Source organism: Lissotriton helveticus, chromosome 6 (assembly GCF_964261635.1).
Source record: "Lissotriton helveticus chromosome 6, aLisHel1.1, whole genome shotgun sequence".
Classification (NCBI taxonomy): Eukaryota; Metazoa; Chordata; class Amphibia; order Caudata; family Salamandridae; genus Lissotriton; species Lissotriton helveticus.
Genome location: NC_136067.1, coordinates 613404426 through 613427584, shown reverse-complemented (window position 1 = coordinate 613427584; position 23159 = coordinate 613404426). Strand labels below are relative to the sequence as shown.

General features: G+C 49.5%; 1 pseudogene; it reads right to left on the bottom strand.

Annotated features, from left to right (window-relative positions):
* Positions 1-521: 521 nt before the first annotated feature.
* Positions 522-21635, bottom strand: LOC144762418 (myeloid-associated differentiation marker-like protein 2; annotated as a pseudogene).
* Between the last annotated feature and the right edge of the window lie 1524 nt (positions 21636-23159).

Here is a 23159-nt window from a genome sequence, read left to right as displayed (position 1 = left end):
TTTTTCTCAGAGGCTATTGGGTTTTGTGTGCGTCTTTCTAAGAAAGACAGCACGCAATTGGGCAAAGGCAGGTGCATGTCCCGCCTTTGCTCCGTCCACGGCTTATTGCTTGCAGTTACCCGCACAGGCACCATCTATTTTGAATTATCGTGCCCAGACGCATGCGCAATAATTCAAAACAGATAACTCGTTGTGGCACGCACGCGCGCACCACTCGCGTTACAGAATTCCATTTGCTTTACGCAGTGTCTTTCCATACACCCCGTGAATTGGGGTTCACCGTGTTATTTCTACAGCCGTCGGTAGCATGAAGGTCACATGTTTGAACCCTGGCGAGCCCTTTTCAGCCTTTTATTTTTCATCGGATTATTAAAGAAGTGCCAAGTCCAAGATCTAGCGCAGCATGCTCTTCAGAACCGTCAGGTCGTGCACCGGATGTTGCGTGGCCATTCCGTCAGTACCTGCGATGTGAAGGAGATGAGCAGGCACAGTCCGCGATCGTTGCACACTACACAGTGCTGCTATGGCCACGAGGTGAAGCGGATCCGCTGGGAGTACACCAGGTCTGCGATGTAGAGCAGCAAGTTGACATGAGTGAAGACAGTTTCGACGAGCTGGCTGTCCCAGGGGCACCGTCCCCGGGGACATGGCTGCAGATGCTGGGCTGAGCCATACTTACTGTCGAAGCAGAAGACTTGCCAGATGACGACTGCCAGGACAGTAAAGGTCACCACGCACTGCTCAAAGGGACCCGGAGCATCCCTGTGCGCCCAGAAACTCTTAAAATGATGATGGCCACAGTCACCACAAAGCAGAAGCTGTAAACAGCCACACACCACTGTGTGGCCACAAAGCGCTGGTACTGGCTTTCATTGGCCAAGGCGCCAAAGATGATGCAGGCAGCATAGGCCTGGATGGCCTTCAGTAGGCCAGGGACTGTGGCCATGTAGCTGGTAACCTGCCCAGGCTGGACCCGGGTTACGTCCACCTCCACGGCATAAGCTGCCACGAGTAGGGCAGCAAAAACACTAGCAGGCAAATGGAAGTCTCTTACTTCGCAGCCAATGGGGTAGCAGGCAAGTTGGGTGAAGTAGACAGGGTAGACCATGGCAGCAGTGAGCGATGCTAGAGTGGCAAGCATGGCGAAAGTGGCAGTGAAGTCCCCCCAAGAGATTCCTCGCATGCAGCCATACAGCCGGGTCAGCTCACAGCTGACGATGAAGGCTGAGACAGCGCAGCAGACGCACATGCAGAAGATGCCATAGGGGGCACTGTACCTGGCACGGTGTGTGGTGACTTGACCACCATCCCAGGGCACTAGGACCCTGTGGGCCACGGGGCAGCGTCCAGGTCACTGGACATGACTTCCTGTGGGCAGACAGGAAGGGGACACTCACCATCAGGACGAGGAAGAGGACGGACGCAAGAGGCGCCCAGAGCACACATAGAAATAAAGATATGTGAACCGGTACCTGGCTCCTGCGTATTCATTGCCGCGCTAAGGCATCACTACACGACAACTGGCGACGAGGCGGTTTGGAAATCCACGCGTGTGCGTCCCTTGCAACAAAGGGGAACAGGGATACAGGAGGCCACCCTGCATCGCTGTCTGGGGAAGAGGAGCTCATCACTGAAGCGGGAGCCCACCCCGACTGAAAAGGACTGCGGGAAAGACTGCCGGCTGGGACCCCCGTCTGATCGGGTAAGCGCTGCAGGAAAGAGCGCGAAGAAAAGAAAATAGGCGCGAGCTCTCGCGAGAGTCTCGGCGGCCATCTTGGGGTCAGGCGGCCGGGGCCAATAGAAACGCTGCACGGCTGAGCGGCCATTTTGAAGCCAGGCAACGTTGCAGCAAGCGCGAAAGATCGCGAGACTTGGCGGCCATCTTGAAATCAGGCGCCCGGGCCAATGGGAAGGCCAGAATAACGGGCGGCCATTTTGGAAACAGGCAAAACGCCGGAAAAAGAGGAAAAGGAGGAGAAAAAGCTCCAAATTGAGTGGCAAAGCAGTCACAGAAGATAGGAAAGAGGCATAAGGACTACTGAATAGGAAAAAGAAATTAAAACACAAGAGAAAAGGAGCAATTACAAGAGGAAGCCAAAGGCTGCCAGGTGAAAGGGAAAAGAGAAAACGGAAAATATATAATAAAGGCATAACAGTACAAAGGCAACAAAAGGGCCAAAGAAAGAGAAAATGCCAGAAACAAAGCACAGTGCGCAGTATCGCACACCACTACCATTCAGTGTGTCAGAACCACAAGTGGGAATTCGATGGGAGAAGTGGATTGTGAAGTTTGAGCGCTATGTGGAGGCGACTGATGTGGTAGACGGAAAGAAACTAGGGCTATTCCTGAACCTTGCGGGGGATGAAGTGGAGGACCTCCTCATCACACTGCCCCCGAGCGAAATAAAAACATATGACAAGCTGATCAAATGCTTGACGACAAAGTTTGATCCCCAAAGGAATGTCGATTTTGAAAGGTACAATTTCAACATGGCGTTTCAACAGCAGGACGAGTCAATGGATGATTTCGCAACAAGGCTGAGAAAACTAGTGGCTCATTGCGAATTTGAGAACTTTGACAATGAACAGGCCCTTCGCCTAAGATTGATAGAAGGCTGTCGCGACACAGAATTTCGCACAAGACTACTTAAAGAACCGACGAGTGTAGAAAAGATTCTAGATTTGGCAAGAGCGGAGGCCAGGGCAATGGTGCAAGCCAGGCAGATGGACCGAAAGGGAGAACATCTACACCGGATGACAGACACCCGCAAGACGGGCAACTGGAAGAAAGGATCAAAGGAACAAGGAGCAAGAAAAGAGGGCTCGAAAGAAGGCTCTCAATGCTACAGGTGCGGTTTGGACTTTCCACACCGAGGAGCATGCCCGGCATTTGGTCAGACATGCAGAAAATGCAACAAACCCGGCCATTTTGCCACCATGTGTCAAGGGGCACAGTTCAGAAATGAAAGAGGAAAACAAAGAGTGACAACAACCAAACATGTACGTCACATGGAAGCGACCGAAAGGAGCTCGTCGGCGGGGTCGGAAGACGAAGATGAGGAACAAAGAACGGCGGGAAAGGTAGAACGCCTTTACCTCATGTCCACAGAGGAAGGGCAGGAGGAGGAGCACATCCGGTTAGTGGACAGGAAGTCTATAAAAAAGACGGATTGGGTGACCATCGACGTAGGGCCCCATCAAACAGAATTTGTGCTAGATAGCGGGGCCACATGTAACATCATGTGTGCCACAGAGTATGATAAGATGAAAAAAAAAACTCCACTTAGACCGTCAAATGTCAAAGTATTCACATGGGGTGCCCAGAATCCAGTAACAAACATGGGAAAATTCACGGAAACCATGACGCACAAGGGCAAGACCGTCACGGAAGACATACACGTGCTACGAGGAGACATTCCTGCACCATGCCTACTGAGCAATGTAACGGCCAAGATAATGGGCCTACTAAAAATGATGTACCACATGTCAGACAGAGAAAACATCCTACAAGAGTACCCGTCACTAACGAAAGGCCTTGGAAAGTTAAAGGGAAGACAAATAACTTTACACATAAATGAATCAGTCAGGCCTATGGCCCAGCATCATAGAAGGGTGCCCATTCATCTACAACCTCAGGTAGAGGAAGAAATAAAGGCGCTACTGGAACAGGACATCATCGAGCCAGCAGAGGGGCCAACGCCATGGGTATCACCAATAGTGGCGGTGCCTAAAAAGGACGCTGCGCAGATAAGAATATGTGTGGACATGAGAATACCCAACACAGCCATAGAACGAGAACGACACCCAGGGCCGCACCTAGATGACATGATAAGTCGCCTGACCGGAATGAGGAAATTCTCCAAGCTCGACCTATGCAAGGGGTACCACCAGCTGGAGCTGGACCAACAGTCCAGATACATCACAACCTTCTCCACACACCTCGGATTATTTCGCTACAAGAGGCTAAGCTTCGGAATATCGTCAGCAGCAGAGATCTTCCAGGAAACAATAAGGCAAATAATAAGACCGATCAAAAACAGTCTGAACTATAGTGATGATATCCTGGTGTTTGGCAGATGTGATGACGAACATGATAAGGCGTTGAGAGAGGTGTGCTCACAGCTAGTAGAGGTGGGCCTGACCGTAAACGAAAAAAAATGCGAGCTAGGCAGGGAAGAACTGGTATTCTTCGGACACGTCTTCTCAAAGAGAGGAATGAGACCAGATTGGGGCAAAATAGACACCCTTGAAAAGGCAAAAGAACCAAAAGATGTCGCTGACGTGCGCTCATTCCTCGGTCTCGCCAGCTATTGCGCGAGATACATAAAAGACTTTGCGACAGTGAGTACGCCGCTGAGAGAACTGACGAAGCAGGGCCAAGCTTTTGACTGGACAACTGAGTGTCAAAGGGCGTTCGAGGAAATAAGGGCATCAGTAACGGCAGTGGACCACCTAGCGTACTTTGACCCGAGACTTTGCACCGAACTGACAGTGGATGCCAGCCCGGTAGGCCTTGGTGCGATATTAGCACAACACAAGCCAGGAAAAGACTCGCCGTGACAGATAGTGGCGTATGGAAGCAAGAGTTTGTCAGACATAGAAAGGGCATACTCTCAACCAGAAAAGGAGAGCTTGGCGGTTGTGTGGGCATGTGAGCACTATCACATGTTCATATACGGAAAACCGTTCACGATTGTAACAGATCATCAAGCGCTAGTGACAATCTATGGAAATCCAAAGGCAAAGATACCACCAAGAATTGAACGATGGGGAATAAGGTTGATGGACTACAACTTCACGATTGTCCATAAACCAGGGAAGGATCAAAATCCAGCGGACTACATGTCACGGCATCCGCTTCCCTATCAAAAAGGGGGCGCCACGATGGCAGAGGAATATCTGAACTTCATCGTGAGACAGAGCACTCCGGTATCGATAACAAATGAAGAACTAGAACGAGAAACAAAAGGAGACCAGACATTGCAAGCCGTTGGAGTGGTGGTACGGCAGCAGAGGTGGAGACACATCAACAGCAACACCATCACCGCGGAAGGAGTCAATAAAGAGGAAATGCTGGCTTTCAAAAAGATAAGCGAAGAACTGTCGGAAACAGAGAAAGGAATATTAATGAGGGGCTCCAGAATTGTAATACCACGTCGGCTCAGAAAGAGAACAGTTGAACTAGCACATGAGTCGCATCGAGGCATTGTGGCGACAAAGAAGATGCTGAGAGAAAAAGTCTGGTTCCCGGGTCTGGACAACATGGTAGAGGAAGAGATAGCACACTGCCTCACCTGTCAAGTAACAGGACCTCCCGCCAAACAGACACCACTAAAGATGTCGGAACTGCCACCGGCAGTATGGACAGAGCTGGCAACAGACTTCTATGGGCCGCTAGAGAATGGAAAATACCTACTAGTGGTCATTGACGAATTCTCGAGGTTTCCAATAGTAAGAGAAGTATCGTCGACGTCGGCAAGTGCTACGCTACCAGTGCTAGATGACATATTTGCCGCGTGGGGCTCCCCGCAAACACTGAAAACGGACAACGGTCCTCCATTCTCGGGAGAGGAATTCCGCAGATTCCTGGACTACCTGGGGATAAAACATCGGAAAATAACTCCCTTGTGGCCACAGGCCAATGGAATGGCAGAACGATTCATGGGGACAATAAAGAAAGCCATCATGCGGGCGAAGTTGACGCAAATATCTATTGGACAAGCGCTATGTCAAGTACTCAGAGACTACAGGAACACCCCTCATAGCTCCACCGGCAAATGCCCGGCAGAGCTGGTGCTGGGGAGATCGAGCAGAACACGGTTACCTCAGATAGAGGTAACGGGAAACACGACCAGAAGTGACATTGCGGCCAGAGATCACAAAGCAAAACAAAAAATGAAAGAATATGCCGACAAAAGGAGAAATGCAACAGAACACCAGCTGGCTGAAGGGGATCTGGTGGTAGTGCGACAGAAACAACAAAGGAAGTCGGACAGTCCATTCTCAAGAGACCCGCTGGTTGTGACTGATGTGAAGGGGTCAATGGTGACTGCAGCTTCAGACAACAGGAAAATAACAAGGAACAGCTCCCACTTCAAGGAATTGAAAGTGGAGGAAGAAGAACGTGCAACAACAACTGAAAACAGTGAACAAGAACAAAGACCAAAAAGGGAGACGGTACTAACAAAAGAGGAAAACGAAGGACCAGAACAGAGCAGAGGACAAAGACCAAAAAGGGAGTGCAAGAAGACGAGAAGGCTACTGGAAGAAATGTAGAGACTTCTCTCTTTCTCTCTCTCTCTCTCTCTCTCTCTCTCTCTCTCTCTCTCTCTCTCTCTCTCTCTCTCTCTCTCTCTCTCTCTCTCTCTCTTCCCCGAGGCCAAGGATTTGCACATGGGACAAAGACATTCCGTTTGCAACAAAGGGGGAGATATACAAGGGGGGGCCAATAGGCCCCCACGCAAGCATGGCGGGGCCCGGCCCCTCCCACACCCCGTCCCTTTCGGGGCCGCTTGCCCCGCGCCCTCGCCCCGGAAGTACTTGTGTGCTTCCGGGGCGAGGGGGCGGGGTCGCGGCGGCGAAAGGGTTAAAAGCCTGGGGAGCGCGGGAAGCGGCCTCTTTGTGCCCGCGCTCCCAGGCTCGCTCCTCGCCCCACCGTGGGGCCGTGTAATTTTCTCTTTTTTATCTTCCAGGTCCAGGAGCTGTGGAGAGTGCGGTGTCCAGCGTTTCATACGGAGCTACGGAGCAGCACACCGGGAGGCTGTGAAGCGGAGGCTTGGCGGATTGTCGTGTGGGGCAGAAGAGATTAACACCGGGCTTGCTCCGTGCCCCCCAGCGAGGGGCAGAATAATTGGTCTCTTTATTTTCCTGCCAGGTGGTGCAGGCATCGAGCCAGGACGGGGTCAGGAAGAACGCGGTGGCGCCCGGAGATGCACGGAGGCGGGAGAGGCGTTTTTCGATTCCCGGTGGTGCTCGGAGGCGACGAGGGTCATCGGCGCGGGTCCTCGGCTGTCGGGAGGACAACGAGGAGAAAGAAGCACACGGCAGTCCCATAGGTAGGCGGGGGTGCGCTCGAGTCACCAGAAATGTGACTGGGGTGACTGGAATGGTAGACGGGGCTTCCCCCGTCTAAGTACGATGCAGCTCGAATTAAAGAGCTCGGGTTGCTCAGGGATGGATGCTGGTCGGGGTGCTACCAGTAAAGGCCCGTCTTCCCCTCTTAGACTGAAAAAATCAGGGAGGGTGGTCCTGGGAATGTGGCCCCCGCAGACTCCGTCCTCTATAATTTAAGTGGGTGAGAGAAGGGCGAATTTCGACAGAGGCTCTTTGGGCACATTGTGAAACTGGCAGAAAGGGATGAGTAAAAAATTCCAAAAGTGTGGCACACCATTTGAGTTGTATGATAGAGTTGATATCACAGAAGCACGGCCCATGAATAACTTTTGAGGAATAATGAAATCTACATATGTTGCTCCTTTTTAGCTGCTTGGGCATAGTTAAATGAAGAAAACTGATTTTGCGTGAAACTCGTTGTGATAAATGTAAACTGATTTTGCGTGAAACGTATTTAAAACTCGTTTGTTATAAATATAGCGCACCGTACAGTGCTTTTGTCATCTGTAGGCACTGTAAATACGGGGAGCCCGGCTAGCTCAGTCCGGCTAGCTCAGTGGGGCGAAAACGAGTAATTTTTAAAAAACAGGTATTACTTTGTCTAATATCTCTCCCATTTAAGGTGGATACATATTTATTTACTCCAACGTTTAGGGGGGGGTATAGGAACAATGGATTAACACTCTGCTCCCTTTTTACTCGATACAAAATCTTACGTGATGTAACATAGCCTATCTTTGGGACAAACCATGTTTGCCCCATTCCTATTTTCCACGGTGTAGAATGGTAAAATGGCTTTATTCCATCATTGTCCGGGTGCAGAACTTTCCATTATATTTCTCATTACACTACAGTGGTTGTAAGGGAATGCGAAGTACTTTTTGCACAATGCATGTGTTTGCTCGCATTTGTCGCTATTACCTCACGTAACTTAACGTCTGCTTTTGTAATCTGTTCTCATGGAATGTTCTCAGCATGTATCATTGCGGTTCTTATCGCAAAGCGCTCTGACGCCTTTGGGTAAAAGCCTGCGCTATATGTAAAGGCGTAAATATATAAATAAAGACCCGGGGTAGGATCACTTTAGAGCATACAGCTGGCTTAAAAGCATATAAGTAAGAGGGAGGGTATTGCCCCGTCAATAGGTCTCCCCTTTCCATTGCTCAATTTTGAGGAAGGCTTCGTAGGTAGCAATTTTAAACGCTGCGCTGGCTGGCATGACTTCATGAAGATGCACGGAGGCAATCATAACAGGTGGTGAGATTCGTTCGTGAAAAAATAGATTGGATGAAACGGTCTATGCTGCCATCTAGTGCGCCAATAACGGCACCACTGGCATAATACAGCGAGAATAGACTGTCTTTGTAAAGCACATCTTTCATATGCGTGATGTTAGTCCCTGGCATGGGCCTGGGGATATTGACTCCTAAACGTTTAGAGATGAGTGGTGCACAGTACTGGTGTTCGGTTTAGGCAAAGGTACATTAAATATTACATAATAGTGTCTCATTTCTCTAATGAACACTAATGTTAAACTTGGCTGAGCACAGTCAGTGCTTGAAACAAAGCACGAACTTTCTGCTCAGCAGAGGTTTATCCAGTTTCTTGTTTCATAAATTGCTCCTCAGCGAAGTTTCTTTTCATACATTGGTGGGTAAGGAGAATCAATATAGACTCGGGCTGGGTGTGTCATGAGATATTCTGTTTAGAATTCTTAAGTAAGAGGGAAGTAGCGATGCAGCAATTTCACACCCGTGTGTGGTCTGTTGCATCGGTTCTTTCGATTATTTTAGAGAGGCAAGACAAGTTGCTTTTGAAATACAATGGATACCCACCAGTATTATTAAGCGTTCTTTACAACAGGGCTCCTTTCGCAGTAAGCACTGTGGATCTAACTAGCGTCACACAGTAGGGAGCCCTGGTGCATTATATGAGTGTGTGTGCGGCAGCATGCTATACTCCCGTTGTCATATAAATTTAATCTGTACAGTGCCGCCACCCATGGTGGCTAGGACTGCACTCTACCAATCAGCCAGGTATAAACAGGTGAGCATGGGAGAGAGAGCCAGGTGTGAAAGTGAGAGAATATAATCCAATCTAATGGATTGAGCCAAGGAGACCATTTAAATGTTAAGTTCCCCGCCTTCCTCATGCGAGTGTAAGGAGGTTGGGCAGCTATATGCTATGAGGTTGATCTATGGGTTAGGGGCGGTCATCCTTCCTTTCTCATCGGTATGGAGTAGCATTCTGCCGGGGAGTGTTAGTTAGTAGAATTTTACGAGCTACAACAGCAGCAAGTCCATGGTTTTGTTTTCTTGCTCCGTTTACTGGATGGGACTGGCCCAAAGCTCAGGGGGGCTCTTGTATTCATAGTCGAAGGTGGCTCATTCCTAGGGTGGGTGCGTCATGTGGTTATCGCATGAACAGCCAACTCTTTCTTCTCTTCTGAACCTTATACATTACTGAATGCAACGAATCTCTGGTGATTATGACTTCCAGGGCCAGGCCACTGGGACCGAAAAGGGAGTCCTCAAGTGGATTCTTTAGTGAATCCTGAGTGAGAATCTGGGGTGTTGCCACTCTTGTGGTCGGCATTGCTTACATTTGTTTGTAGTGTTCCTCCTTTTCCTGGAGAGGTTTTGTAGGTGGTTCAGAAGGTCTTTTTAAACATTGATCGAGCCAGATCAGGGTGCCGAATTATGCGAACATAGTGCGAGAGAGTTGATTGACATTATAGGGGGCGCACTGCACCAGTCTAGGCGACCCTTATTGACGGTAGGTTAAAGACGACCTTATTAGAAAGCTATCCTAGGGGTAGATGTGGTGAACAGCCGTCAGGCTCAGGCGGCTAGGGAGGAAAAGCAGCTGGTTTTACCAGCCAAAAAATTCTTACGAGTGAGGACATTAAAGTAGTACCACACCAGGTGGATATAGATATGGATATAGGTATTTATTCTGAACACTTTCCTCGGGTCCCTTTAGGAAGCTACGTGGCAAAGAACCTTGTTTTGTCCACATCACTTACAGTTGATTTATAGTGGTACTTCTTTTCATTGAGATGCTCTGTAGATGGTGCTAAATGCGTTAAACATTGATTGGGCCGGATCTATGAAATGTGTGGCACAGGTTAGCAGGCACAGTGCAATTTAAGCCTGGTTACAGTGGTAGGAAACCTTTGACGCGCCCGGACCGAGGTAATGCTACTTACCAACGGTACCATGGTAAAGTGGCTACGTAAGGGATACATCTATCAGGAATATTGACAATACTAGTGCTGGGTCACCTGGGTGCACTTGCGTGTGTACTTAACAGCATTTGGCACCTAATTCTTCCCCCCCTGTTTTATTGCCTAAGTAAGTCAGCCGTACCAAATGTTAGCCAGGAAATTGCCATTCCATAGTAAGCCTGTGAGTTTCAGGTAATTGTCTCAGAGGCCTTAGAGCACGCAAAGGACTCACTATAGTAGAGTTGATCTAAAGAGGAAGGTCGTGACCATTCCTAATTCCCATCTCTGATACTGCTGGTGCTCTTGTATGGGCAGGAGGGGCAGACAGATGTGCATATGAACAGGGGGCGGAACTGGGGGGAGGCAGAATGGGTTAATGAACGGTAACACATTAAACCCTGATCGGTTGAAACTAATGTTGCATCATGATTTACAATAGGTGGCGGTATACTATGAATTGTGGAAAATCATGTGTGGCAGTTGGAGGGCCACCTGTTACTGCAACTTGTTAAGGGAACGATGCTCAGTCTGGTATCATAAGAATAATATACATAGTTTATGGTTGCCCCTTAGTATATTACGCGTTACGGTCGAAGCCAACAGTCCGGCGCGAGGGGTTCGGTACTTAGAACACGTATATCTCATCAAATTGTGATTGGGTGGGTGCTAATGCAAACGGACTGTTCCTTTTAACTGATATCCTAATCATCCTTAAGGAGTCATGAGGGCGTTATGGTATGCACTGGGGACTCCATGCTTTGTGTCACTGCACTGCACACTGGGTAGTGTTCGTTAATGACGGCCATTTTTACAGGGCACTCTTCGTAACACTAATACAGTCACGCTACAGGGGACACAAACTGAGGCTATGCTCCACACTTAGTGGGAAGTGTTTAGGAGTATGCATCTGACGCTAATCGTATCTCAAACGTGGCAAGGGATGGCAATGTAAGACTAGCACGTGTACAGCAGTTATCGCCAGAAACACTAATGGTTTGTGTTTATCTTTTTCATTTATGTATGGCCGGGTCCATGGTGGATATCTGGAGTGCTCCGCATCACAACAGCTGCTACAGGTGGACAGCCCAAGGGATGCTGACGTCAGGTAGAGGATGGCAAACAACAAAGCAAGTGTGATGGGCGAGCGATCAAAAGACGCAGGAGGTGCCAACACAGAGTTGATTGTTTCGGTGTGTAAGCCCTTATATTGGGCTGGCGGCAGTAATGTAGCAGGATGTGGTTTCACAAAAATGGCAGTATTTGCCGTAACAGAAAAATGTATACCTACAGTAACGGCGCCTGTGCACGCAGGGCCACCAGTGTCAGGATGATATGCATAGATCACCAAGTGGTAAGTGACAACGGTAGAGATGGGACAATACACAAGGGTGTGCATTGCTAGCCTCGGCAACCCCAGGAATGATAGGCCTATGCAACGCCTCATTTCCCCGGTTCAGGAAGTGGGGACTTCCATGGTAAAAGTAGTACCATACACTTAACACTTTCCAGAGCGTAGTGGCTGGGTGTGGATGGTTAGCAGACTGTACAGTATGCCAGTGGGAAGGGTAGAATGGTAGTACCAGGATACCCCCGGTCACAGCATCTGCAGGGACCCTCGTTCATTTAGGACATGGGGATACGATGATAGGACCCAGATTGCACCATAGAGGGGGGGCTCAGTTTTCCCCAGGCTGCACGTAAAAGGGGGGGGGGACTAGGCGAGTGCAAGGAGTCACTCGGTGAAGAATCGCTCGATAAAGAGGATCAACACTTGGTTTGAGAAACTATTTCATACACATTAATCGCAGAATATCCCACAGGGGGTCATCTCAGGACCAAGTAGACTAACAGTCGGCTGATAATGGGGGGTTGACGTTTATTAGAGGCTCTACTCACAGGGTGGGGGGTCCAGTGGACAGAGTCGGGGATGCCCTAGGGATAGGGAACTAAATAGCAGGGGTAGAGGGTTTTTGGATTAGGAAGTTATGACCTTTCAGTGTAGGCGGTGGGGGGGGGCCAGATAGTCGGTAAACTACCTGGCCTGTGGCGGTAAGGTCATTAATCGGTGAGCAGCATTTTAAGGTCCTTACGGGGGGGCGGACCCATTCACGAAAGGGGCCGCCCGCGGGAGGGGCCATTGGTCTCTCTCAGAACTTCAGGGGCAGGATATGATATCCCGTTTTAAAGGGTGCGGGGGAGGGAGTCTACGCTTTCCTCAGGCTGGTAGCCACCCCTCACAACACTATGACGTCACTAAGGTGCGCGAGTGTCTGGGCCCTCCTGTTATGGTTAAATGGAGTTCAGGGAGCGCACGTGGGTGTAACGTGCCCTGGGTTGCGCATGCGCATCTTCAACGTGAGAGCGCAGCTGTAAAAGGATCTGACACCGGTTGGCGACCTTGCCGTAGGACTTTATTAAAAATATTAGAATGCAGTTTAATTTTCAGGATGATTAGATTACGTTAGGAAACACGCTGTACTAGCTATTTGTTAAGGTTAGCCCATCATACCATGTCGAAACGGATGTCAATCTAATCTTCTGAAAAGTGTGCATTTTAATAATTGTCAGAAATGTTTATTTGATTAAAATTTTTGATTTGTTTTTATATTTTAATAAATACGGCCAGGGGGGGGGCCCTGTACCCCCCCTTGACTTCCAAAGACCCCCATGTGTTGACTGGTTGAGTTGGGTAATTCAGTCAGTGTTTTAAGGGGGGAGGTGGCCGGCAGTCCAAGACCATGATACAAGGGGGGGCCAATAGGCCCCCACGCAAGCATGGCGGGGCCCTGCCCCTCCCACACCCCGTCCCTTTCGGGGCCGCTTGCCCCTCGCCCTCGCCCCGGAAGTACTTGTGTGCTTCCGGGGCGAGGGGGCGGGGTCGCGGCGGCGAAAGGGTTAAAAGCCTGGGGAGCGCGGGAAGCGGCCTCTTTGTGCCCGCGCTCCCAGGCTCGCTCCTCGCCCCACCGTGGGGCCGTGTAATTTTCCCCACCCTCCATCCCTTGTTAGCAGACCTTGGGGCCTGGCAAATGGTAAGAATCAGGTTTGTCAATGTGCCGGACTATAGGTTTAGGGGGTTTGATCCAGTAGGCCTTGAATTTCCCGTTTACTGGAAGGTAGAACAGATGGAAATATTTTGTGCAGTGCCGTGATATTTAACTAATTCTCTCCTTAGGCCTTTTTTCCCGCTTACAGGAGTATCTGTATATGTATATGTTTTGTGCTTTGCTGTGTATTAACAATTTTCTCCTTAGGCCTTTTTTCCTTTTAGAATAGCAATGTCGTATTTATTATGTGTGTCTGGCGGTAAGGTCATTAATCGGTGAGCAGCATTTTAAGGTCCTTACGGGGGGGCGGACCCATTCACGAAAGGGGCCGCCCGCGGGAGGGGCCATTGGTCTCTCTCAGAACTTCAGGGGCAGGATATGATATCCCGTTTTAAAGGGTGCGGGGGAGGGAGTCTACGCTTTCCTCAGGCTGGTAGCCACCCCTCACAACACTATGACGTCACTAAGGTGCGCGAGTGTCTGGGCCCTCCTGTTATGGTTAAATGGAGTTCAGGGAGCGCACGTGGGTGTAACGTGCCCTGGGTTGCGCATGCGCATCTTCAACGTGAGAGCGCAGCTGTAAAAGGATCTGACACCGGTTGGCGACCTTGCCGTAGGACTTTATTAAAAATATTAGAATGCAGTTTAATTTTCAGGATGATTAGATTACGTTAGGAAACACGCTGTACTAGCTATTTGTTAAGGTTAGCCCATCATACCATGTCGAAACGGATGTCAATCTAATCTTCTGAAAAGTGTGCATTTTAATAATTGTCAGAAATGTTTATTTGATTAAAATTTTTGATTTGTTTTTATATTTTAATAAATACGGCCAGGGGGGGGGCCCTGTACCCCCCCTTGACTTCCAAAGACCCCCATGTGTTGACTGGTTGAGTTGGGTAATTCAGTCAGTGTTTTAAGGGGGGAGGTGGCCGGCAGTCCAAGACCATGATACAAGGGGGGGCCAATAGGCCCCCACGCAAGCATGGCGGGGCCCTGCCCCTCCCACACCCCGTCCCTTTCGGGGCCGCTTGCCCCTCGCCCTCGCCCCGGAAGTACTTGTGTGCTTCCGGGGCGAGGGGGCGGGGTCGCGGCGGCGAAAGGGTTAAAAGCCTGGGGAGCGCGGGAAGCGGCCTCTTTGTGCCCGCGCTCCCAGGCTCGCTCCTCGCCCCACCGTGGGGCCGTGTAATTTTCCCCACCCTCCATCCCTTGTTAGCAGACCTTGGGGCCTGGCAAATGGTAAGAATCAGGTTTGTCAATGTGCCGGACTATAGGTTTAGGGGGTTTGATCCAGTAGGCCTTGAATTTCCCGTTTACTGGAAGGTAGAACAGATGGAAATATTTTGTGCAGTGCCGTGATATTTAACTAATTCTCTCCTTAGGCCTTTTTTCCCGCTTACAGGAGTATCTGTATATGTATATGTTTTGTGCTTTGCTGTGTATTAACAATTTTCTCCTTAGGCCTTTTTTCCTTTTAGAATAGCAATGTCGTATTTATTATGTGTGTCTGGCGGTAAGGTCATTAATCGGTGAGCAGCATTTTAAGGTCCTTACGGGGGGGCGGACCCATTCACGAAAGGGGCCGCCCGCGGGAGGGGCCATTGGTCTCTCTCAGAACTTCAGGGGCAGGATATGATATCCCGTTTTAAAGGGTGCGGGGGAGGGAGTCTACGCTTTCCTCAGGCTGGTAGCCACCCCTCACAACACTATGACGTCACTAAGGTGCGCGAGTGTCTGGGCCCTCCTGTTATGGTTAAATGGAGTTCAGGGAGCGCACGTGGGTGTAACGTGCCCTGGGTTGCGCATGCGCATCTTCAACGTGAGAGCGCAGCTGTAAAAGGATCTGACACCGGTTGGCGACCTTGCCGTAGGACTTTATTAAAAATATTAGAATGCAGTTTAATTTTCAGGATGATTAGATTACGTTAGGAAACACGCTGTACTAGCTATTTGTTAAGGTTAGCCCATCATACCATGTCGAAACGGATGTCAATCTAATCTTCTGAAAAGTGTGCATTTTAATAATTGTCAGAAATGTTTATTTGATAATTTTTGATTTGTTTTTATATTTTAATAAATACGGCCAGGGGGGGGCCCTGTACCCCCCCTTGACTTCCAAAGACCCCCATGTGTTGACTGGTTGAGTTGGGTAATTCAGTCAGTGTTTTAAGGGGGGAGGTGGCCGGCAGTCCAAGACCATGGTGGTGACTTGACCACCATCCCAGGGCACTAGGACCCTGTGGGCCACGGGGCAGCGTCCAGGTCACTGGACATGACTTCCTGTGGGCAGACAGGAAGGGGACACTCACCATCAGGACGAGGAAGAGGACGGACGCAAGAGGCGCCCAGAGCACACATAGAAATAAAGATATGTGAACCGGTACCTGGCTCCTGCGTATTCATTGCCGCGCTAAGGCATCACTACACGACACGGTGCATCACTAGGCTCAGTGCGGCGCAGGCGTACGCCACCTGCAGCAAACGGATCACGCCCACACGGGACCAAATCGCATCCACGTTCAGAAAGGGGCTGTGTCGAGGCCTGGTGAGCCATCTCTCTGCCCAGAGACACGGGGGCAGCAGCAGGTCTGCGGGCCACGTTATGCAGATCTATGTGAGTCTCAGTGTGTCTGCAGTCCTGCCGCTCCCAATCTTCAGAAAGACAAGACAGCGTGCCACCGATCCATTGACCTTTGGCCTCGTATCCTTGTAAGTAGAGCACAGGAGCACCCTCTTCCGACCGCGTGGACGGTTTATTTTCAAGTTCTTGGATCTGATCTCTTGGCAGTCACCACGTTGGAGGGGCTGGTGTATTTTACTCGATGCACAGTCAGAGTCTGGAGCATGTATTCAATTTCACTACGATCTCTGATCTTTCTGAAGATCGCCTCCCTGTTCTGCGTCTTCCGTGACTTCCTTCTGATCGACAGCTGTAGTCCGTTTCTTGTGGGCAGTCAGGGGACCCGGTCTCTGTGCTCAAGTCTCGCCTCTTCATGTGCACCCTTCTATCACTGGCGGATTTCAGCTGGTTGGTCACCTGTGGGGCCTAAAGGTCATGCAAGAACCTGTGTGAGCACTGCCCTGCCTGCATGCTGAAGTCTCGCCCTCGTCCCCAAGCACTGCCCTGGATATCTGCTTGGCGGGTAGGCAGAAGGAGGCTGCTGGGTAAACACTATTCGATATGCACGCCCCGTTGCTGATGGAGATGCAGGGGGGCGCTGGCAGGTTTGTGCTGGAGTTAGAGTTCCGCTTGTTCGTACGTTTTTTGCCTCTTTGTCTTTCTGTCTGTTTGCCTACATTACAAAGACACTGGTAATCCCGTGACGATAATGCAACGTGTCTCTGTTACTTTGTGTCTGTTTATATGTCCACCTTTCATTGTCTCTGTTCAGTTATTTGTATAGCCTTTCTCATTGCCCGTGTCTCGCTCTGTCTCTGTCTATCCCTGTGTATGCGTGCGTATCTATCTATAACTGTCCCTCTCTCACTGTCACTCTCACCCACGATAATGTAAAGCATGACTAAAAACGTATAAGGTCCCAAAGGCGAGACCTATTGGCAATGCCAATGCTTGTTCTTGAACTGTGGGTTCCTAATTATTGCAGTTTGCACAGACTAGAGTATTTTCTCTATCACAGCAAATTGCCCATTTGTAATGCATACAAGGGTGATTTGTACAAAATTGGTATGGTCTGTCCTTTTATTGCTGAAGATGACTGATTACTACCCTAATTATTCAATCAAGTGTATTATCTTGTTTTTGCAACTGTGCCATTGTAAGCATATCACTTCGTAACTCTCTTGTAATGCGATTATTCTTGCTGAGAAAACCCCAGCTATACTAGCACTATCTCGCCCGAGTTAATGGGACTCACCATGGCGCCAACTGTGCAGTAAGGGCTGGGTGAACATTTTCTTCTATCTTTCCTTTGCCAATGTAATTTCATCTGATTCTCCAGTCAGTGCCCACAAAACCTCTGACAATATTAACAAAACCTTGGTATCTGTTATGCGCTTAACAAACACCAGCAGAAGTTTAGGACATATCTCTATATTCTGGGAAGGATTGCAAAATACACATGCAGGCCTGATTCGCCAAGGTGAGTTACACTTTTTAGCATGTTTACACTTCGTGGTAAGTTTACTACTTTCAGTATTCACAAACTTGGAGCGCAAACTACAAAAGTGTACGTTACATGCCTCCACATCCAGAGTAATGAAACTGGCTTTCTCGTGCCCTCCCTGACTCACTAAACCCGTCTTATGCCTCGCTAATCCGATCCCCTCTGGTAGCAACTCTAGCCCTTTTCCCACCCATTTCATTTTGTCCCTCCCACATTTATTATTAAATCCTATACTTAAATATGCAGGGATTCCGCAGTAGGGCGGAGAACTCTTTGCATATAATTAGAGGCAAAGTTTACACTTAGCAGTTCATTTTGGAAGTGCATTTTGCAATACCACAAACGCATTACAAAGTACACTTTGTGAATCAGGCCATTTTTATTTCTTTTATATCTAGGGCCCCAGGATTTCGGGGTGTTTAAGGGTCAAGCCCTGCATTCTGGGCACCATATCAGGACTCCTACTTCTTGAGAGGAGAATGCCTGAGTATATCTTGAGATATGTCAAAGGATTATACCTAGTGTACCCTCTTCAGAGAAAAGGAGAACAGGTAGGTGTATATCACACCTCACTACAAGTTATGGTCATTCAGATAATGAGTGTTGCGAGTCAGAAAAATCGGTTAGAGCAATCCTCATCTGCAGGGTCAGTATTATAAATAGATATGGCTGCTAACCCTGGACTTCGAAATAGTAGATACACACAGTTGCTATTTTAAAATGAAAGGTTATTTATTATGCGTTCTTATACATAAATATTATTTATCAGAATGATGGTAATTATTACAGTAAGCTCAGAAGGCAAACCATATAAAACAAAGTGAATATTAAAGAACCTCTAACATTCTACATCACGCTTCCCTACTGTCTCTATTAGATCAGTCTAGTTCCTACCTAGTACAGACATATATGTTATCAGCCGCATGGATATTGGATTGCCTGAATCATTATAGGAATTCCCAATTTATATGCCAGAGCATGTAAGTATCCCTGCACACCTCACAATGTCATCAGCAGTCTGACAGTGGTATCTTGGCATGACACCTTATTAATCAGACCTTGTGCCTGTCTCCCCCAATTTCTCAATACACTTCATACTTTTTCTTCCAATTATTCTCCATGGAGAGGGGAGGGGTACTCCTTTGAAGCTTCTCATATCATTGCTCCAGAACAAAAGCAATGCTTCTGTTATAGCAGTATAAGAAAGGCAGACAAATATTCCCATTTCTTTTTCCTTCCAAACCTAGGGGCAGATTAGGATGGCGGACGGACCTGCGTCCGTCCGCCACCCCAGAGGTGGAGGGACCGTCCGCAGGGGCAGCGGCGGTCCCTCCGTGCAAATTACGATGTGACCACCACCCTGGCGGTCACATCCTGTATTAATAACATTGCGGCGGGTGCTGCTTCAAGCAGCACCCACCGCAATGTTAAAAATGCATGTATTACATTTACATGCACAAAGCGGCAGGCACCGCGCGGTGCCTGCCGCTTTGTGCATGTAAATGTTGGGGGGTACCATAGGTACCCCCCATGTGCACCCCCCACCCCTGACACCCTGGGGGCCCGCAACGGGCCCCCAAAAGCCAAAGTCCACATGTTTTTCCACGGCGGAAAAGCCGCCGCGGAAAAGCATGTCTCCGTGCAAATCCTAATTTGGCTGAGACACCGTCACCAAATAGCCCTCCCCACCCCGCGGATCAGCGGCGGACGGACCTGCCGTCCGCCGCTGGTCCAACCGCAATCGCACCGCCATCCTAATCTGGCGGTGGGTGTTCTATGTGGCTGCAGCGGTGAATCCGCATACTCCGGGCCGGCGGTGGCTTCCGCCGGCCCGGAGTATGCGGATTCACCGCAATCATAATGAGGCCCCTAATGTGTGCAAAGCCAGATAGCCTTGCAACTCTAATCATGGGACCTACTCCTGAAGCTGTAAGAGAGTGCAAACTGTAATTTCCCTGTTTTGTTAGAGGGATTAATATCAACTTACAGTTCTGAAAACAGTCTGAAAAAATATGGTGTTCTCACACATACACCAATAGATTTACAATTTAAAATATTCATTTTCTAGGACCTAAGTCCGACACACACACACATGCATGCACACACATACACACACTCTCTCTCTTTCTCTCTCTCTCTTTATCTAGTTATTGTTCTCATGTTGGCATACTATCAGGCTCGGATTGTATGTAATAAGTAGGTGTTGGACCTGACATCATTGACGTGGTTTTTCTCCAACTTATTGCCTTCCAGCCTTCCAGCCTCTTGTTTTGCTGGCTTTCAGACTGCACACTTTACCACTGCTAACCAGTGCTAAAGTGCCTGTGCTCTCTCCTTTAAACATGGTCTTTGCTTACACCCAATTGCCATATTTAATTTACTTGCAAGTGCCTAGTAAGTTGGTACTACATGTACCCAGCGCCTGTAAATTAAATGCTACTAGTAGGCCTACAGCACGGATTGTTCCAACCACTTAAGCAGCCTTTTTAAACATGTCTCAGGCCTGCCAATTGCAACCTGTGTGTGCATTTTTAAATTGCCATTTCGACCTGGTAAAATAAACCAGGCCTAAACTGTGCTTTTGAATACGAAAAAGTGAACTTTGGGGTAGGCCCTAAACAGACCACAATACAAGGTGCAGTATATTTAAAAAGTGGGAAATATACTCTCAACTTTTAAATGTCCTGGTAGTGAAAAACCCTTAAACTTGTTTTTCACTACTGCAAGGCCTACCGTTCCCATGCATTGGATTAAATAATTACAAGTAATAAGTGATAACTTTCAACTGGGAGCAGGTAAGAATATTTAGTTTGATGTTTAAAGATTTGTAATTTAAAGCCCTTTTTAATGGTAAAGCTGGATTTCAAGTGCCAATTCTGAAAATGACACTTTTAGAAAGTTGGCATTTTCTTTTCCCAAACATTTGGGACCAGATTTATGATCCTTTCTTGAGGCCCTAAAGGGGAGAACCTGAGTTTGTGACTGCAAAAGAGGGTAATGGCATGTACAAATGCTATTTTGCGAGTCACTGACTCGCAAAATAGCATTTGCGACTCCCGCTATTAGGAAGGGGCATCCTTTCACCCTGCACCCCTGCATGTAGCTTATGCTTAAACCCAACTAGCAGTGTGCCTCTCGCCCCAACTCTTATCTACAGCTACCTAAAAGTAGAAAATAGAGGGAGGACCCAAACAAACCCGCCAACCCCCTGCCGTCCCCTGCCCCACCACCGCTACGTCGTTCCAAGTCAATCTATAATGATATCTTTGCTGACATGGCAAATCGGGGGCACATACCCGCCACACCCCCCATTAACAACATACTGCTTTTAAACCCAACGAACACCCCGACATGCCAGACTATTGTTCATATGCTTCACCTCCGCCTCGGCTCTCCGCCTCCGCCGCGTGTGCACTGTCCAGCTAATCTGTCGCCACATCCGGATTGTCGAAAAAACATTCCTTGCCATTAAGCTCCACCCGGAGCCGGACCGGAAAAATCATAGCATATTTTAGTCCTTTGTCCCTCAATTTCTTTGTCACCGATAAGAAGCCCTGATGCTGCTTTTGTACCATTTGGGTAAAGTCAGGGAAGAAGGAGAGCGTTGCATTCTCATATTTCACGGGGGGCCAGCTCGAGCATCCTGCAAAATCACATCCCTGTCATGAAAGTTCAATACCCTGGCTATCATAGGGCGGGGGGCGCACCCGGTCTAGGTCTGCCGCCGGGGACTCTGTGTGCACGCTCAACCGTGAAAAAATTACTAAGGCCTTTAGGTATGAGGTAATTGAGGACGATAACTTCAACAAAGAGGTCCGGTGTTTGTCCCTCAGATTTCTCAGGCACCCCAAGAATACGGACGTTGTTACGCCTGGCCCTGCCCTCATAGTCATCCAGCTTGCGATCCACTAGGACACTTGAGGCCTTAAGGTCCTGTACCTCTTGTTGTAACAGATTCACATCGTCGATCAAGCTAGCCATCTTGAGCTCCAGTGTCTTTACCTTCTCATTGGCCTTTGTGAGATCCGTCCGTATCAGCCCCATCTCGATCGTGACCGTGTCCAGTATATGATCCAGAGCTTCCATCTTCTGGTCGAACGATGCTTGAACCCCAGTGACGGCCGCCATAAGATCCGCCAACGTCGGTTCCGCAGGGGCAGGAGTAGCCTATTCACTCCCGGATTGGGCCTTCCTCAATTCCCCAGGGGACCCCTTCGGGAAGGTGTAACAATCTAGCCGATTTGATTGAATGTTCCTGGCCCCTCTGGAGGACCGAGGCAGGGGCTTCTCTGTCTCCGGTTTCGTCGCCATCTCGCCACCTTTTCCCCGGGGGGTAGTCCCAAGTGCGGTCTAGTCCCGTGGTCAGGTCCACTGGCCAACCATTCACCCCCGCCGTTCACCAAAAGGGGCACGTATCTTAACCTCCCTGGTCCTCCACTGAGCCACGTCTGGTTATTCTGCCGAAGTCGCACCTGATGCTCCCATCCGCTCCTGGGAAGCGAGCAGCAGTCCGAGGGCCTTGCCCCCTTCCCAAAGTCTCACGTCCAATCTCAGTGCCACACGATTTTGATGAAAGCAATCCGCTACACAGCTTATCTCTGCCAACCCTCCTGGTGCAGCTTGAAACAATGTATCTCTTGATAGCCCTTCAGTGCTGTGGCCAGCCCAGCAACTGTTCTCCACTGTGTCCACCTTACAAGCCGGGGGATGCGCTGCAGCCACCCAAGCCGCGCCGCCCCTATGCCGCACCCCTCTCTCCACAGAGACAGCACCACCCATGGGCATCCACAGGCACCCCACGTTATAATCCGAAACGCTGGCAGCCAAGCGGGACCCCCCCAAAGCAGTCCGATCAGGCCCAGTCTATATTCTGCCACTTGCTTACTGCCCTGCACTTCTGGCCTCAATAGGTCGATCACGCCTCCTCCTCTCTGCAGGCGCCGTCTTCCCTGGGGTATTTGTCACTGTGCAGGCTCTGCATTCAGCCGTCTCTGCCCTTATACTCCAGTCCACAGCTTCTCACAAAGAACGTGCGACAATTACTGCCGGGGTGTACCCCGTCAACAGGCCATCCACAGTCTTAGGTATATTTGCCCCGGGGATGCCCCAGCACCATGCAACAGGCTGAGGTACTGCGCCGGGGCACCACACACGTCCGCACTCCCTCTGCCAAGCTATGCACCCATTGGCGAGAGCACAGGGCTGCTCCAGGGCCGCTCAGGGGCTCCGGGGCGCACGCTCACACACAGCGGGCCGGACCGATGGCAACTGGCCGCTGTTGACTCACTTCCAGGCGGCCACTTTAGAAATCGAGGCCCCAACTTCCACGCCGGACCAGGCCTCAATCTGATGGGCGGCGTATCTATGCCGCAGAGCTACGGAAGGAAGCCGCGGTAACAGGGTTGAGTGCCGCTTCTGCTCCCAAGTCAGGGAGTGGAGCTGGAACTCAAGATTGGACACAGGATATGGTGGCAGGGGACGGTAGTCGGAGGAGCCGGCTCCCTACGCGGCCATCTTGGTCGCCGGTTAGGCTCCTCCCCCTCATTTTTCTTTTTTAAATGCATCCCATTTTCCTTTAAGGAAAACGGGCGGCATTAAAAAAAAAAAGACTGCTTTATTTAAAAGCTGTCCCAGACATGGTGGTCTGCTGAC